Source organism: Lolium rigidum, chromosome 4 (genome assembly GCF_022539505.1).
Source record: "Lolium rigidum isolate FL_2022 chromosome 4, APGP_CSIRO_Lrig_0.1, whole genome shotgun sequence".
Taxonomy (NCBI): domain Eukaryota; kingdom Viridiplantae; phylum Streptophyta; class Magnoliopsida; order Poales; family Poaceae; genus Lolium; species Lolium rigidum.
The window spans coordinates 260,525,510-260,543,950 of NC_061511.1; positions in this window are offsets into that span (position 1 = coordinate 260,525,510).

The window sequence follows — 18,441 nt, forward strand, 5'->3', positions numbered from 1 at the left end:
AAGAATTATCCAGACTTATAATAGGAGTGATATCAAGTGCTAAAGACAAGTATAGTAGAAAGATAGTCTACTAGAAGGTGTAAACCAATACAAGTAATGGGTAAGTAAATTATCCAAAACTTGTGAAACAACTAATAGTAAGTGAAAAATATAAGTTATTTAAGGTAGTATAGACCATGATGAGTCAATCATGGGAAGTAAGGAAGAGAGATAGAAATAAAATATGTCTACTTACAGATTAGAGGTAGTGATCATATATGATTCATCTGAGGATCATTATGTGATGGACTAGAACCTCATAAATAATTAAGAGGAGTACAATAAGAAGTCAGGTCCTCAACAACAGTGCAAGATTGTGTTCCAAAACCATGGGAACTGTGTCAAGTACATCAGAACCCTAGTTACATGGTAAGAACACATGGTAGTATAATAGTTATATTCCAATAGTTATGTGTTTAGAGTAACGATGTTGGAACCTAGAGATATTATGTGAGGTAATCCTCAACATAATGAAGCTAAGTTAGAAATTCCAAACAAAATTAGGTTAACCTTAATTATCCCAAACCACTTTGTTTCAAGTTTATCTCATTGCAATTCAGGTAGATGTTAAAAAAACAGTAGAATCACATATATTCGTGTTAAGTATCACGATACAAACCTATATTATGTGGTGTTATATACTACACATCTCAGCCTGATGTTTAAAGATGTGTTGCTGTCAGAAACCCACCGGCGAGCAGCGACGGGCAACACCGTAGAGCCGGGAGGCTCCCAGGATTGCGGCTGACCCTGGTCCCTCGGGCGACGGCCCGCAATGCCTTCTGGCACACGCGTCCTGGTGCTTACGAGGGCGTGCCACCTGACCTATACCTGGTCAGGAAGGTGACGGTTTGCTTCGACTAGCTTCCTGCATGGCAAACACGTAAACATTAAATACGAGCCCCAATCGGCTCTTAAGTTGTTCTGTGGATCGGCTCAAAGAGCCGATTGCCCCATGGTTCATGTTAGATTTATAAGAACATGGGGAACATGCTTTATCAATATCAAGCTAATCTAATCTACGCTAGTCTAGGGTTTTCACCGTATAATCGGAACATCCTATGCGTGATTGAGCCTAGCAGATACGTAAGATGATGGAGAACCAATCCCTAACGAGGACTAAAAACCAACGTGAAGTTGATCCCCGGAACAATCCCTCTAGAGCTTAATAAACCACACCTTACGCATTACCGGATCCTTCAACCCGTTTATAAGGCCTAACCATACGGATATCAAACCAATCCTTGAAGAACAAGGAGCAACTATAACGGATCAGATCTACTAAATAACGAATAAGCAAGATGCTGCCCTTACAACTAAAATAGGTGTAACGGCAGCTAGATATCGAGGGGCAGCGTAGCTAAACAAGTTCATCGTGAAAGCATCGACGTCAGCCCCAAAACACCTAAGATAAAGGGTGTTGCTCGCCATCAAAAAGGCTTCAGCACGAACAACACCAATAACGAATAAACGTATACTGCCTAGATCGCAAGATGCGATCTAGGCAGCATGATGCTTACCCGGGAGAAACCCTCGAAACAAGGGGTGGCGATGCGCCTAGATTGGTTTGTTGTGAACGTGATCGTCCTTGTTCTCAATAACCCTAGATACATATTTATAGTCCGTAGACTTTCTAGTTTGGGAATAGACCCAATCGTGTACGAGCTAAACTCTATCTCTTTAATCCTAACCGACACGTATCCTACTATAATTTACAGATACACGGGCAATCTTGCCCAAATTTCTTGTACAAGGCCGGTTCGGGAATATCTTCCGTGCACATCTTCTAAGCCCCTTCAATCACGGCCCATCTCCAGACTTGGTTAAATTCTGGTGGTAACACATGCCCCCCTGGTTTTGGCAATGATAATTTCAAAACCACTCCGTTTTTTCTCCGTAGGGTCACGTCGTGGCAGAGCAGAACCGTCGCAGTATCCTTCATCATGATGCCTTGCCTTCTCAACTTCACTGCACGATTTGACAGTTCTTTGGCACCACTTCCTCGGAAACTGCTGTAACATTAACTCCCCCATATCCCTTTATTTAACCGCACCGAGCAGTCCGCCCTTTTCATCCTCTTGCTCCGTACTAGCCATCGGCAAAAAACCCCTTTCCTCTGTAGCCATGTCTTCTTCCTCCTTCTCCTCCTCTGCCTCCTCAGGCCTCTCCTCCGTATCTTCTCCTCTCCGTGAGCCCACGCTGGAGTGGGACCCGGTGGCGGCGTACAACCACCGCGCCCCGGAGGAGTGGGACATCGAGTCCCATGACTCCTCCGTCTGGTCCGAGGACGACAAGTCCTTGACTGACGGAGAAGACGACTTCCAGTTCCTCGTCGACGGGGAGCTGGAGGCGGGGAGCGAAGACGATCGCTTCTCGTGGGACGGCTACACATCCTCCGACGAGGAGGACGAAGAGGAGGACGACGAGTCCTCCGACGAATATCCGCCGGCAAAGCGCTTCCGCGGCGGGTCGGACGACGACGATGACGACGAGGACGAGGCCCCCGTAGAGGGCTACGGGAGCAGCGACGAGGAGCCCACCAGCAGCTGCGCCGGCGGCAGCGATGACGACGACGAGGGCAGCAACGGCCCGTAGATTTAGGGACCACTAGTATAGGACTAGTAGTAGTAGCAATCGGCTTTTGTTCTTTCTTCCTTTGAGAAATCGACTCTTCTCTGTAAAAGCCCTTTTATTAATGAAGAAAATATTTCTCAGCTGATTTTGCCTTTTACCAATTTTGCCGATTGTCAAAGCAAGTCAACACTCTGAGAGCCGATGGCATCGCATCGGCCCTTGCCATAAAATGCGAGTAGGGCCAGCTCCGTTGTCTATTCAAACAGTAACCTGCAACTTATCCGAAAGAGCAATACTCAGATCCCAAAATCGTCGCTCGAACAGATCCAACCCACGGCCACACGAACCTCAGATCTCAATCGCACAGGCTCAACCCCGCAGCGAATCCAATGGCGGAATCATCCAATGCCAACGCTATGGTCTCCGGCCTGAAGGTAATCCTCAACCGCTCCTCGCTGTCCAAACATGGTGCTAGAATTAACAACAAATATCTGAATTAATACTTTGTCCCATCATTAATTTCTAGGTATCAGACATTCTACTGCCACATCCTTCTCTTCCAAATTCTCTCTGTCTTGGCCCTCATTCTACCGAGAGTCCTGCCCATTTTATTTCATGCGAGGCAAATAGAATTCCCTTCGTGAACCAAAATCTAGATCTGACCTCTTGGGCCGACTGCTTACGAGCCTGGCCTAATCCCCCTGAAGATTGGGTTTCTTGGTACAATAGAATCTCCAAAACTCATCATGCCACCTGGGAAACCGCAGGAATAGCCGATGCTTTAGCTTTATCACTGTCTCCCCTTGAGAAACATGAAAATCTCCTGAAAACCATGACACCAACCTTACTAGATGTGGCCATGATCACTAGTTTAGACATTGCATCTCCAAGCCCATCTGCCTTCAGGCTGCCAAAGGTCCCCTTCACGCTTTCTTCAAAAATAGAGTGCACAAACTGGGGTGCTTACCTTCGGCGCCACATGAAAAACAAAGGCCCTGTAACAGAGAAAGAACACACAGCCTTTCTGAATTTCTGGTTGGAACACTTTATATTTTGTTGCCCTTCACTTGCTCCAACCAAGAATTATCTTTCCCTGGCCTATGAACTTGCCAGAGGCACTCAGCTCGGCATTGGCAAACTGTTTCTTGGGGAAGTCTACAGATATCTCCAGCTGATGTGTGTTAAACTGTTCTCCCAAAAGACAGTCAAAACTGGGGGTCCCTGGTGGTTCATTCAGTTATAGGCTCAGCTGTACTTCCAAAACCAGATCCCAAACTTTCCACCCTTAGCTACTTGCACCTTCCCCGATACTAATGGGAAGCAAATCCGATGCACCAGCTACGGCCAAGCTTTATATAGCTTCCCAGGTAGCAAACTAACCTCAAAGGGAGCATCAGGGTGGTTCAGAACTTTCTACCAAGGCCTGGACAACCCTATCTTCTTTCCTTATATAGAGTCTGAAAATTTTGAAAATCCAGTCTCCTTCAGGTTAGATAACTTTGCCGATGATGCTGACACTCGACAACTGTATTGCACCATGATCCGTCCCTGCTTCCTTCCAGTTGGCATGAGCACCTCAAACAGGATCATCAAACCTGGTTATGAGTCTTATCAGCCGGTCGTAGCGGCCCGGCAACTTGGTCTTGGACAGGTATCTCCCCACTTCTTCCTGCACCACTTGACAGAGAGCAGAGCTGATCTACCTGATGTCATCACCAGCCAGAGGTGTTATACCTTCTTTGATGCTCTAGCCATCCCAATCCCTCACAACCTCTCTTTCACCTCACCAACTGATGGTTTTGAGACCTGGTGGTCAATGTGGAAGACTCACGCCTTCAGGAGGGCTCTGGGACCGTTGCTGAAACAACTTGATGCTGAATATGACATCCCTTCAGAACAGGTACCACTACTCACGAATTATCTTGAAGTGGCTCATAATGATTTCCTTTTATAACCTTGCTCTGTCTTCTTACAGCAACAAGACGGTCCAGATCCTGTCGACGATGACGGTTCCCCTTTCAGATTCCTCCCACCAGCGCCGGTGGTTCTCTTCTGCAAGAACTCCCCATCCTTGAAAAAGGTTGTGATGCAGGGCCAGCCGATGACACCCAAGTCGGCCTCCAAAAACAGAGCATCTTCTAGGTCAGCTGCCCCCCAAGCCTCGGTCAAGGCGAGAACAGCAGTAAGGAAGGTAGCTGCCAGGAAGACTTTGAGGCGTTAAAACCCTACCCCAGCTCAAGAAAGTTCGCACGTAAGTTGATCCATGCTTTAGCTGATTTCATTTATCCTTATAGGCTTCTGCAGCATGCTTGTATTTCCTTTACAGACCTACACTGAAGAAAACTCCAGTGAGAACACACAGTCCAGTGGAAGGGACTCGAGCTCGGGCAATTCTGAGAGAACCACCACGCAGAGCCAGCCAGACTTGCCACCGTCGGCTTCCAAGAAAAGGTCAGCCCCTGAACCTGCCGTCTCCCAAACACCCATCAAAGCAGGGCAGGGCAGTCTACGCAGAAAGAGCCGATGCATCAAGAGAGCTCGCAAGGAACCGCTAGCCTCTCCATCAAACCAGGAGATATCAAACGTAATCCCCTCCATACTCTCCTTGGCTCCTTTCCCATGCTGACCCATTGTTGTTCTCATCGGCTAGCCATTCCCTTTGCAGACTGATGACACCTCTAGTGGGGAAGTTGAGGAGGTACCAATGCCTTCCGCCACCCAGGACTTAGCAACTTCTGCAAGTGTAGTGGTCAAGGTGGCCGACTTGGCCAATCCCACAGCCGAAACACAAGAGCCGATCGCCTCTTCATCGGCCGTTCCTCTGGTCTCAGGAGAGGTACAACTCTTTCCCTTGGCTCTACCCTCCTTTTTTGCTGTCTCCTGACGTTTTTTTTGTTATTTGTCAGGGTTATGACCTCTCAAGCTTGCTGACCTTTGACCCTGAATCTATCGAACCGGCTACCGCTAAAGCAAGTGAGGAGCCAGGACCCAGCGCTACACATGGTCAACTCCAGCACCTCAAGGCCCTGCTTTCCTCTTCCATTGAGACATTGGTTGAAGACTCCGAGCTGGTGAAGAGCGTTCTGGAAGACATCCAGCCTCATCTCCCGGTGATGCTGCAGGTGAAACTTTGGCCAGTTGTAACTCTGTCTGCCTATAGGTCAAGAGTGACATTGGCTCGTCAGAGAATCGACTTGCGCCACGCCCAGCTTCCATTGAAAGCCGATATTGCAGAAAAATGTCAACGGCTTAATGAGAAAAAGGCAGCTTTGGACGCCAAGACTGACACGTCTGACAGCACTGCTGAACTGGCCACCTTGCGCAAAGAGTTGGAGGCCCTTGAAGAGAAGGTTCGGGCAACAAAACAGCTCATTGAAGCTAAGGAAGCTCTCATCGCCCACTCCCTCGAGGAAGCAGAAGGCCTCAAAGCTGAACTGAAGACTGATCTGGCCGACATCCGCGCCTTGAACAAGCAGCTGGTAGCAGGTAAAGACGAAGATGATGAGGCCGAGATCGCCGAGGTGGATCGTGTCCGCGCTGACGCCCTCCATGCCCTTGAGATGTTCCTTCAGTAGAGTCTTCCTGTGTAATCTGAGAAACTTCATTATTGAGTTTGTACGAGTTTGTACCCTAGAGTCGATGGCTGTGCATCGGCTTTCTGTTTCTTAGTTCTAAAGTCGATGTCTGTGCATCAGCCGTACACTATAAATTTTTTTTACTGGCCGATTTCGTGCATCGGCCCACATATGTTACCGTCCCACGTATGTTATTCTATATTAGGTGCCCCCCGAGCCGAATCTTTCAAGTGATTGAAGATATCGGCTCTTGTTGATGCATATTGGTCATAACTTATCCCAAGGACCACTGTCGGTCTCTTCTAGCTTATCAGCCTGTCAGATCGACGTTGAACACAGGCAGAACGTATGGCGAGGATAATTTTGGCTGATTTCTTGAATCGGCCTCCATGTTGATTGAATTGATCGATGAAGTTTTACAACTTGTATGCGCTCCCTTACAGGAGGGAGTCTTCCTACCACGACCACGTGACATGTTTGGAGTGAGATCCTTGCTTTTATTTTTTGGGGCCGATCGCCTGGATCGGCCTTGCCACGCATGTCGATGGATATTGCTCTTGCTACTCTATCAGGCCGGTGGATAAGACCAGCCTCACCCTGTTTTTTGTCACCTCGATGCGATCACAGCCGTCCAAACTAACTCCAGAGAGTGGTTCTTGGTCTTCCGAGTCCCAAATGTTCATGCCAGCTATTGAGACGTTGATCGAGTCATCTGCATGTACGACTTCTACGTCGTCTCCATCCCACTGTATCAGGCATTGGTGCATTGTAAATGGAATGCAGCAGTTGGTGATGGCGTGTATTTCACACGTTCGTTGGGCAACCCCAAGAGGAAGGTATGATGCGCACAGCAGCAAGTTTTCCCTCAGAAAGAAACCAAGGTTTATCGAACCAGGAGGAGCCAAGAAGCACGTTGAAGGTTGATGGCGGCGAGATGTAGTGCGGCGCAACACCGGGGATTCCGGCGCCAACGTGGAACCTGCACAACACAACCAAAGTACTTTGCCCCAACGAAACGAGTGAGGTTGTCAATCTCACCGGCTTGCTGTAACAAAGGATTAACCGTATTGTGTGGAAGATGATTGTTTGCAGAGAAAAAAGTAAAAACAAGTATTGCAGTAGATTGTATTTCAGTAAAGAGAATTGGACCGGGGTCCACAGTTCACTAGAGGTGTCTCTCCCATAAGACGAACAAGCATGTTGGGTGAACAAATTACAGCTTGGGCAATTGACAAATAAAGAGAGCATGACAATGCACATACATATTATGATGAATATAGTGAGATTTAATTGGGCATTACGACAAAGTACATAGACCGCCATCCAACCGCATCTATGCCTAAAAAGTCCACCTTCAAGTTATCATCCGAACCCCTCCAAGTATTAAGTTGCAAAGCAACAGACAATTGCATTAAGTATGGTGCGTAATGTAATCAACAACTACATCCTTAGACATAGCATCAATGTTTTATCCCTAGTGGCAACAAGCACAACACAACCTTAGAACTTTCCGTCATCTGTCCCGTGTGTCAATGCAGGCATGAACCCACTATCGAGCATAAGTACTCCCTCTTGGAGTTAAAAGCATCTACTTGGCCGGAGCATCTACTAATAACGGAGAGCATGCAAGATCATAAACAACACATAAGCATAACTTTGATAATCAACATAACAAGTATTCTCTATTCATCGGATCCCAACAAACGCAACATATAGAATTACATATAGATGATCTTGATCATGATAGGCAGCTCACAAGATCCGACAATGATAGCACAATGGGGAGAAGACAACCATCTAGCTACCGCTATGGACCCATAGTCCAGGGGTAGACTACTCACTCATCACTCCGGAGGCGACCATGGCGGTGTAGAGTCCTCCGGGAGATGATTCCCCTCTCCGGCAGGGTGCCGGAGGCGATCTCCGAGATCCCCCGAGATGGGATCGGCGGCGACGGCGTCTCAGTAAGGTTTTCCGTCTCGTGGCTCTCGGTACTGGGGGTTTTGTCACGGAGGCTTTAAGTAGGCGGAAGGGCAAGTCAAGAGGCGGCACGAGGGCCCCACACCACAGGGCCACGCGGCCAAGGGGGGGGCCGCGCCGCCCTAGGGTGTGGCCCCTCGTGGCCCCTCTTCGTCTCGTCTTCGGTCTTCCGGAAGCTTCGTGAGAAAATAGGCCTCCGGGCTTTTATTTCGTCCAATTCCGAGAATATTTCTTTACTAGGATTTCGAAACCAAAAACAGCAGAAAACAGACAACCGGCACTTCGGCATCTTGTTAATAGGTTAGTTCCGTAAAATGCACGAATATGACATAAAGTGTGCATAAAACATGTAGATAACATCAATAATGTGGCATGGAACACAAGAAATTATCGATACGTTGGAGACGTATCAGCATCCCTAAGCTTAGTTCTGCTTCGTCCCGAGCGAGTAAAACGATAACAAAGATAATTTCTGGAGTGACATGCCATCATAATCTTGATCATACTATTTGTAAAGCATATGTAAAGAATGCAGCGATCAAAACAATGTGTATGACATGAGTAAACAAGTGAATCATAAAGCAAAGACTTTTCATGAATAGCACTTCAAGACAAGCATCAATAAGTCTTGCATAAGAGTTAACTCATAAAGCAATAATTCAAAGTAAAGGTATTGAAGCAACACAAAAGAAGATTAAGTTTCAGCGGTTGCTTTCAACTTGTAACATGTATATCTCATGGATATTGTCAACATAGAGTAATATAATAAGGCAATAAGCAAGTATGTAGGAATCAATGCACAGTTCACACAAGTGTTTGCTTCTTGAGGTGGATAGAAATAGGTGAACTGACTCAACATTGAAAGTAAAAGAATGGTCCTCATAGAGGAAAAGCATCGATTGCTATATTTGTGCTAGAGCTTTGATTTTGAAAACATGAAACAATTTTGTCAACGGTAGTAATAAAGCATATGCATCATGTAAATTATATCTTATAAGTTGCAAGCCTCATGCATAGTGTACTAATAGTGCCCGCACCTTGTCCTAATTAGCTTGGACTACCTGGATTATCACCGCAATACATATGCTTTAACCAAGTTTCACAAAGGGGTACCTCTATGCCGCCTGTACAAAGGTCTAAGGAGAAAGCTCGCATTTGGATTTCTCGCTTTTGATTATTCTCAACTTAGACATCCATACCGGGACAACATAGACAACAGATAATGGACACCTCTTTAAATGCTTTAAGCATTTGACAACAATTAATTCTTTTCTCATTAGAGATTTGAGGATGTTTGTCCAAAACTGAAACTTCCACCATGGATCATGGCTTTAGTTAGCGGCCCAATGTTCTTCTCTCACAATATGCATGCTCAAACCATTCAACTCAGTGTAGATCGCCCTTACTTCGTGACAAGACGAACATGCATAGCAACTCACATGAAATTCAACAATGAGTTGATGGCGTTCCCCAGTAAACATGTTTATCGCACAACAAGCAACTTAATAAGAGATAAAGTGCATAATTACATATTCAATACCACAATAGTTTTTAAGCTATTTGTCCCATGAGCTATATATTGCAAAGGTGAATGATGGAATTTTAAAGGTAGCACTCAAGCAATTTACTTTGGAATGGCGGGAAAATACCATGTAGTATAGGTAGGTATGGTGGACACAAATGGCATGGTGGTTGGCTCAAGTATTTTGGATGCATGAGAAGTATTCCCTCTCGATACAAGGTTTAGGCTAGCAAGGTTATTTGAAACAAACACAAGGATGAACGGTACAGCAAAACTCACATAAAAGACATATTGAAAACATTATAAGACTCTACACCGTCTTCCTTGTTGTTCAAACTCAATACTAGAAATTATCTAGACCTTAGAGAAACCAAATATGCAAACCAAATTTTAGCATGCTCTATGTATTTCTTCATTAATAGGTGCAAAGCATATGATGCAAGAGCTTAAACATGAGCACAACAATTGCCAAGTATCACATTACCCAAGACATTTTTAGCAATTACTACATGTATCATTTTCCAATTCCAACCATATAACAATTTAACGAAGGAGAAACTTCGCCATGAATACTATGAGTAGAAACCAAGGACATATTTGTCCATATGCTACAGCGGAGCGTGTATCTCTCCCATAAAGTGAATGCTAGGATCCATTTTATTCAAACAAAACAAAAATAAAAACAAACCGACGCTCCAAGAAAAAGCACATAAGATGTGGCCGAATAAAAATGTAGTTTCAGGGGAGGAACCTGATAATTTGTTGATGAAGAAGGGGATGCCTTGGGCATCCCCAAGCTTAGACGCTTGAGTCTTCTTGATATATGCAGGGGTGAACCACCGGGTGCATCCCCAAGCTTAGAGCTTTCACTCTCCTTGATCATGTTGCATCATACTCCTCTCTTGACCCTTGAAAACTTCCTCCACACCAAACTCGAAACAACTCATTAGAGGGTTAGTGCACAATATAAATTGACATATTCAGAGGTGACACAATCATTCTTAACACTTCTGGACATTGCATAATGCTACTGGACATTAGTGGATCAAAGAAATTCATCCAACATAGCGAAAGAGGCAATGCGAAATAAAAGGCAGAATCTGTCAAAACAGAACAGTTCGTATTGACGAATTTTAAAATGGCACCAGACTTGCTCAAACGAAAATGCTCAAATTGAATGAAAGTTGCGTACATATCTGAGGATCATGCTCGTAAATTGGCGTAATTTTCTGAGCTACCTACAGGGAGGTGGACCCAGATTCGTGACAGCAAAGAAATCTGGAACTGCGCAGTAATCCAAATCTAGTACTTACTTTTCTATCAACGGCTTAACTTGGCACAACAAAACTCAAAACTAAGATAAGGAGAGGTTGCTACAGTAGTAAACAACTTCCAAGACACAAAATAAAAACAAAGTACTGTAGGTAAAAACATGGGTTGTCTCCCATAAGCGCTTTTCTTTAACGCCTTTCAGCTAGGCGCAGAAAGTGTGTATCAAGTATTATCGAAGGGTGGTACTTCTACAGCAGGGTGTGGGCTCTTCTCAACTAGGCATATTATATTAGATACATAAGTTTTAGCATCTACCTTTTCATTAGTCTTAGGCGTGCTACTCTCATCAAACAAATTTTCAGGAACAAGCCAAGCATAATTATTTTCTAGTGCATCATTCATAGCTAGGAGCTTGCATGGTATTGGTGCTTTGATTTCCCCACCATCATCAATATTATTAGTGTATCTTATTCTATCCATATCCATCTTTTCAAGGAGACTAACAAAATTAGTAGGAGAACCAAGCATATTAAATTTAGCAAAGACCTTTCTAGCTTCTCTTGCTAGACCACCAAATTCTCTAAGAAGGGTTTCTAAAACAAAATCTTTCTTTTCCCCTTCTTCCATATCACCAAGTGTGAAAAACATGTGTTGGATTATAGGATTAAGATTAACAAATCTGGCTTCTAACGCGTGTACTAAAGAAGCAACAGCAATTTCATAAGTGGGGGCAAGTTCTACCAAGTGTCTATCTTCAAAATCTTCGACCGTACTAATATGAGTGAAAAAATCTTCTATATTGTCTTTCCCAAGGATAGACCCTCGGCCTACCGGTACATCTTTAAGAACAAACTTAGGAGGAAACATGATGAAATAAGTAAAGTAAATGCTAGTAAACTAATTTTTTTGTGTTTTCGATATAGCAAACAAGATAGCAAATAAAGTAAAACTAGCAACTAATTTTTTTGTATTTTGATTTAGTGCAGCAAACAAAGTAATAAATAAAACTAAGCAAGACAAAAACAAAGTAAAGAGATTGAGAAGTGGAGACTCCCTTGCAGCGTGTCTTGATCTCCCCGGCAACGGCGCCGTAAAAAGAGCTTGATGGCGTGTATTTCACACGTTCGTTGGGCAACCCCAAGAGGAAGGTATGATGCGCACAGCAGCAAGTTTTCCCTCGTAAAGAAACCAAGGTTTATCGAACCAGGAGGAGCCAAGAAGCACGTTGAAGGTTGATGGCGGCGAGATGTAGTGCGGCGCAACACCAGGGATTCCGGCGCCAACGTGGAACCCGCACAACACAACCAAAGTACTTTGCCCCAACGAAACAGCTGAGGTTGTCAATCTCACCGGCTTGTCTGTAACAAAGGATTAACCGTATTGTGTGGAAGATGATTGTTTGCGAGAGAAAACAGTAAAAACAAGTATTGCAGTAGATTGTATTTCAGTAAAGAGAATTGGACCGGGGTCCACAGCTCACTAGAGGTGTCTCTCCCATAAGACGAACAAGCATGTTGGGTGAACAAATTACAGCTTGGGCAATTGACAAATAAAGAGAGCATGACAATGCACATACATATTATGATGAATATAGTGAGATTTAATTGGGCATTACGACAAAGTACATAGACCGCCATCCAACCGCATCTATGCCTAAAAAGTCCACCTTCAGAGTTATCATCCGAACCCCTCCAGCATTAAGTTGCAAAGCAACGGACAATTGCATTAAGTATGGTGCGTAATGTAATCAACAACTACATCCTTAGACATATCATCAATGTTTTATCCCTAGTGGCAACAAGCACAACACAACCTTAGAACTTTCGTCACCGTCCCGGTGTCAATGCGGGCATGAACCCACTATCGAGCATAAGTACTCCCTCTTGGAGTTAAAAGCATCTACTTGGCCAGAGCATCTACTAATAACGGAGAGCATGCAAGATCATAAACAACACATAAGCATAACTTTGATAATCAACATAACAAGTATTCTCTATTCATCGGATCCCAACAAACGCAACATATAGAATTACATATAGATGATCTTGATCATGATAGGCAGCTCACAAGATCCGACAATGATAGCACAATGGGGAGAAGACAACCATCTAGCTACTGCTATGGACCCATAGTCCAGGGGTAGACTACTCACTCATCACTCCGGAGGCGACCATGGCGGTGTAGAGTCCTCCGGGAGATGATTCCCCTCTCCGGCAGGGTGCCGGAGGCGATCTCCGTGATCCCCCGAGATGGGATCGGCGGCGACGGCGTCTCGCAAGGTTTTCCGTATCGTGGCTCTCGGTACCGGGGTTTCGTCACGGAGGCTTTAAGTAGGCGGAAGGGTAGGTCAAGAGGCGGCACGAGGGCCCCACACCACAGGGCCGCGCGGCCAAGGGGGGCCGCGCCGCCCTAGGGTGTGGCCCCCTCGTGGCCCCTCTTCGTCTCGTCTTCGGTCTTCCGGAAGCTTCGTGAGAAAATAGGCCTCCGGGCTTTTATTTCGTCCAATTCCGAGAATATTTCTTTACTAGGATTTCTGAAACCAAAAACAGCGTAAAACAAAGAATCGGCACTTCGGCATCTTGTTAATAGGTTAGTTCCAGAAAATGCACGAATATGACATAAAGTGTGCATAAAACATGTAGATAACATCAATAATGTGGCATGGAACACAAGAAATTATCGATACGTTGGAGACGTATCAGTTGGCGTGAATCCAATCCCTTCCTAGCAGGACAGCGTAGGTACTCTTGCTGTCGACGATGAAGAATGTCGTGGGGATCGTCTTTCGGCCTATGGTTAGATCCACGTTTAGGACACCCTGTGTCCCTGATGCTTGGCCGTTGAAGTCGTTTAGTGTGACGTTGGTCTTGATCAGATCGGCACTGGAGCGTCCTAAACGCCGTAGCATGGAATAAGGCATTATATTGACCGCTGCTCCCGTGTCAACCAACATCCTGCCGACAGGCTGCCCATTGATATAACCTTTCAGGTACAGGGCCTTCATGTGTTTGTACCCTTTTCTCGTGGCTTCTCAAAGATGACTGGCCATGGACCGCAGTCAAACTGTGCTATCGGCACTTCTCCAGTTCCTGGGGCACGAAACTCTGATGGAAGGAAGAAAACCATGTTTGTGCCAGCCGATGTATCTGCATCGGCTTTTGTTTGCTTGGGGCGCCAAACTTTCTTTGGTGGACGAGTCACTTCGTCCAAAGCCTGCTGAATTTTTACGGCCAGATCGGGCCGCGCCTTCCTCAACGTGTGCAAGTATCGCGCTTCGGCTTGCTCCAAGCTACGTAGCCGCTGAACCCCACGCTTTTGGGAGTTGCTGAGTCCATCAGGGCACCACCTTGGCCGGTGGTACCTATCCTCTTCTTCATCTTCTGACTCCTCAAAGTCGTCATCTTGAGAGGACTCAGCCCGTTTGTTCTGTGGAGGGAGAGGTCCTAGACGCTTGAAAACTGAAACTTCCCCCACATCTTTCTTCCGGCGTCTACACTCCGGGCAGTTGTCGATTGTAGGTAATCGGCCCATCCCTGAATCCCAGCAGTGTTTAAAGAAGGGACAGTCCCAGTGTCTATCCATGTCCTCCTGCTCCCTTGACCTCCCTTTAGAGCGGTGTTCACGCTCTTCGTCGTCTCTGTCATGCCGACGGTACCTTCCCTTGTCTTCATCAGACCGATCGTATCTATCGTCATTTCTGTCATACTGCCGACGTCGGTCATACTGATACTCATATTTGTTGAGGAGGTGCGTGGAAAGCGGTTTTTGGTAACGCACGCTTCTCACTTGTTCCTTGGTGAGGTGCCGCTTGTCATCATATCGGGGCCGGTCGCGTGGATCGGCCTCCTCCTTTTCTTTGTTGCGGGAGTGACTGCTTTCCTCTTTATCCTTGCCATGGTGGCGCACAGGCCCTGCCATGTTGACATCGAACGAGAAATCCAGCCGACGCCTCGCGGAATGGTTGGGTTCCACCATGTTGACGCCAGGGAACGGATGTGTGTCCACTTTCATGGCAAACTGTCCGAAGAGCAATCGGCCTTGTTCTATCGCCATTTGGATCTGCTGACGAAACACCTTGTAATCATTGGTGGTATGGGTGAACGAGTGATGCCATTTGCAGTACGGCCTCCCGTTCAATTCTTGTGCTGCAGGGATTTTATGGCCGTCGGGTAACTTCAGTTGTTTTTCCTTGAGCGATAGATCGAAAATCTGCTCAGCTTTGGTCAAATCGAAGTCAAACCCTTTTGCAGGCCCTTATGGTTTTACCCATTTGCAGGACACGGGATTTGCCCCCCGAGCCCATTCAGCTACCGCTGCCTCGAGGTCCAGCGCAGGATCTTCAGCTTCTTCCATCTCAACCAGGCCCACCGGACGCTTGAACTTGTCTTGGTACAACTCAGGGTGCTGCTGCTCATACGATGTGAGTTTCTGCACCATGTGCGACAATGAACTGTACTCCGCTTGGGAAGTCAGGTCCTTGATCGGCGTTGCGAGGCCCACTACTGCCAGCTCGATTGCTTCTTTCTCAGATAAACGAACCGAATAACATCGGTTACTGACAGCCCTGAAACGTTGGATGTATTCAGCCACTGTTTCTCCCCGCTTCTGCCGCATCTGTGCTAGATCGGCAATGCCCGCTTCGGTAGCATCCGAGTGATACTGCACGTGAAACTGCTCCTCTAGCTGCTTCCATGTGCGGACTGAGTTTGGTGGCAACGAGGTGTACCACCCAAAGGCTGATCCCGTAAGAGATTGTGCGAAAAACCTCACACGTAACGGGTCTGACACTGAAATCAAGCCCAGCTGTGCCAAATATCGGCTTACGTGCTCTATCGAGCTAGATCCTTCTGCTCCATTGAATTTTGAGAATTCAGGGAGCCGATACTTGGGTGGCAGCGGGATCAGATCATACTCGTCAGGGTACGGCTTAGAATAGCCAATTGTCTTCCTCTTCGGCAAGATGCCGAACTGGTCTCTCAAGATGGTGATGATCTGTTTCATTGTATTAGCTGTAGGGACCGAGCTCTCATGACTCGTTCCAGTAGCATATTTAGCCAGCCATGCTTGTTTGTCAGCGTCTACTCCAGAAATCCTTGTTGGTGCGATCTGGCTAGTGTGCGCCAAGGCGTTGTAGTCCGGCACGTATGTGCACACGTATCCATGTGGTATTTTCTTGGGCGGTTCATATAGGAACTGACAATCGCTAGGATCGCCTCCAACCTTGTAGACGACATACGCCGGCGAACCCGGCGGCTCTGGTGCTGCAAGCGCGAATTGCAGCGGTGGTCTGATTTGGAGCGGTATCTCTCCCTGGTGAGTCCCTAGGGTAGGTCCTGACGGGGAGTACTGATACGTCTCCAACGTATCGATAATTTCTTGTGTTCCATGCCACATTATTGATGTTATCTACATGTTTTATGCACACTTTATGTCATATTCGTGCATTTTCTGGAACTAACCTATTAACAAGATGCCGAAGTGCCGCTTGCTGTTTTCTCGCTGTTTTTGGTTTCAGTAAATCCTAGTAAAGAAATATCTCGGAATTGGACGAAATAAAAACCCGGGGGCCTATTTTCTCACGAAGCTTCCGTAAGTCCGAAGACGAAACGAAGTGGGGCCACAGGGGAGCCAAACCCTAGGGCGGCGCCCCCCTTGGCCGCGCCGCCACGTCATCCGGGGCCCCCGTGCCCCTCTCGACTTGCCCTTCCGCCTACTTAAAGCCTCCGTGACGAAACCTCCAAGCACCGAGAGCCACGATACGGAAAACCTTCCGCAGACGCCGTCACCGCCGATCCCATCTCGGGGGATCCCGGAGATCACCTCCGGCACCCTCGCCGGAGAGGGGAATCATCTCCCGGAGGACTCTACACCGCCATGGTCGCCTCCGGAGTGATGAGTGAGTAGTCTACCCCTGGACTATGGGTCCATAGCAGATAGCTAGATGGTTGTCTTCTCCCCATTGTGTTATCATTGTCGGATCTTGTGAGCTGCCTATCATGATCAAGATCATCTATATGTAATTCTATATGTTGCGTTTGTTGGGATCCGATGAATAGAGAATACTTGTTATGTTGATTATCAAAGTTATGCTTATGTGTTGTTTATGATCTTGCATGCTCTCTCGTTACTAGTAGATGCTCCGGCCAAGTAGATGCTTTTAACTCCAAGAGGGAGTACTTATGCTCGATAGTGGGTTCATGCCTCGCATTGACACCTGGGACAGAGGATGGAAGGTTCTAAGGTTGTGTTGTGTCTGTTGCCACTAGGGATAAAACATTGATGCTATGTCTAAGGATGTAGTTGTTGATTACATTACGCACCATACTTAATGCAATTGTCTCGTTGCTTTGCAACTTAATACCGGAGGGGTTCGGATGATAACCTCAAGGTGGACTTTTTAGGCATAGATGCAGTTGGATGGCGGTCTATGTACTTTGTCGTAATGCCCAATTAAATCTCACTATACTCATCATGATATGTATGTGCATTGTCATGCTCTCTCTATTTGTCAATTGCCCAACTGTAATTTGTTCACCCAACATGCTGTTCGTCTTATGGGAGAGACACCTCTAGTGAACTGTGGACCCCGGTCCAATTCTCTTTACTGAAATAAAATCTACTGCAATACTTGTTTTTACTGTTTTCTCTGCAAACAATCATCTTCCACACAATACGGTTAATCCTTTGTTGCAGCAAGCCGGTGAGATTGACAACCTCACTGTTTCGTTGGGGCAAAGTACTTTGGTTGTGTTGTGCAGGTTCCACGTTGGCGCCGGAATCTCTGGTGTTGCGCCGCACTACATCCCGCCGCCATCAACCTTCAACGTGCTTCTTGGCTCCTCCTGGTTCGATAAACCTTGGTTTCTTTCGAGGGAAAACTTGCTGCTGTGCTCATCATACCTTCCTCTTGGGGTTGCCCAACGAACGTGTGAAATACACGCCATCAAGCATATTTTCCGGCGCCGTTGCCGGGGAGATCAAGACACGCTGCAAGGGAGTCTCCACTTCTCAATCTCTTTACTTTGTTTTTGTCTTGCTTTATTTTATTTACTACTTTGTTTGCTGCACTAAATCAAAATACAAAAAAATTAGTTGCTAGTTTTACTTTATTTGTTATCTTGTTTGCTATATCGAAAACACAAAAAAATTAGTTTACTTGCATTTACTTTATCTAGTTTGCTTTATTTACTATTGCTAAAATGGCTACCCCTGAAAATACTAAGTTGTGTGACTTCACAACCACAAATAATAATGATTTCTTATGCACACCTATTGCTCCACCTGCTACTACAGCAGAATTCTTTGAAATTAAACTCGCTTTCTTGAATCTTGTTATGAAAGATCAATTTTCTGGAATTAGTTCCGATGATGCTGCTGCCCATCTTAATAATTTTGTTGAACTATGTGAAATGCAAAAATATAAAGATGTAGATGGTGATATTATTAAACTAAAATTGTTCCCTTTCTCATTAAGAGGAA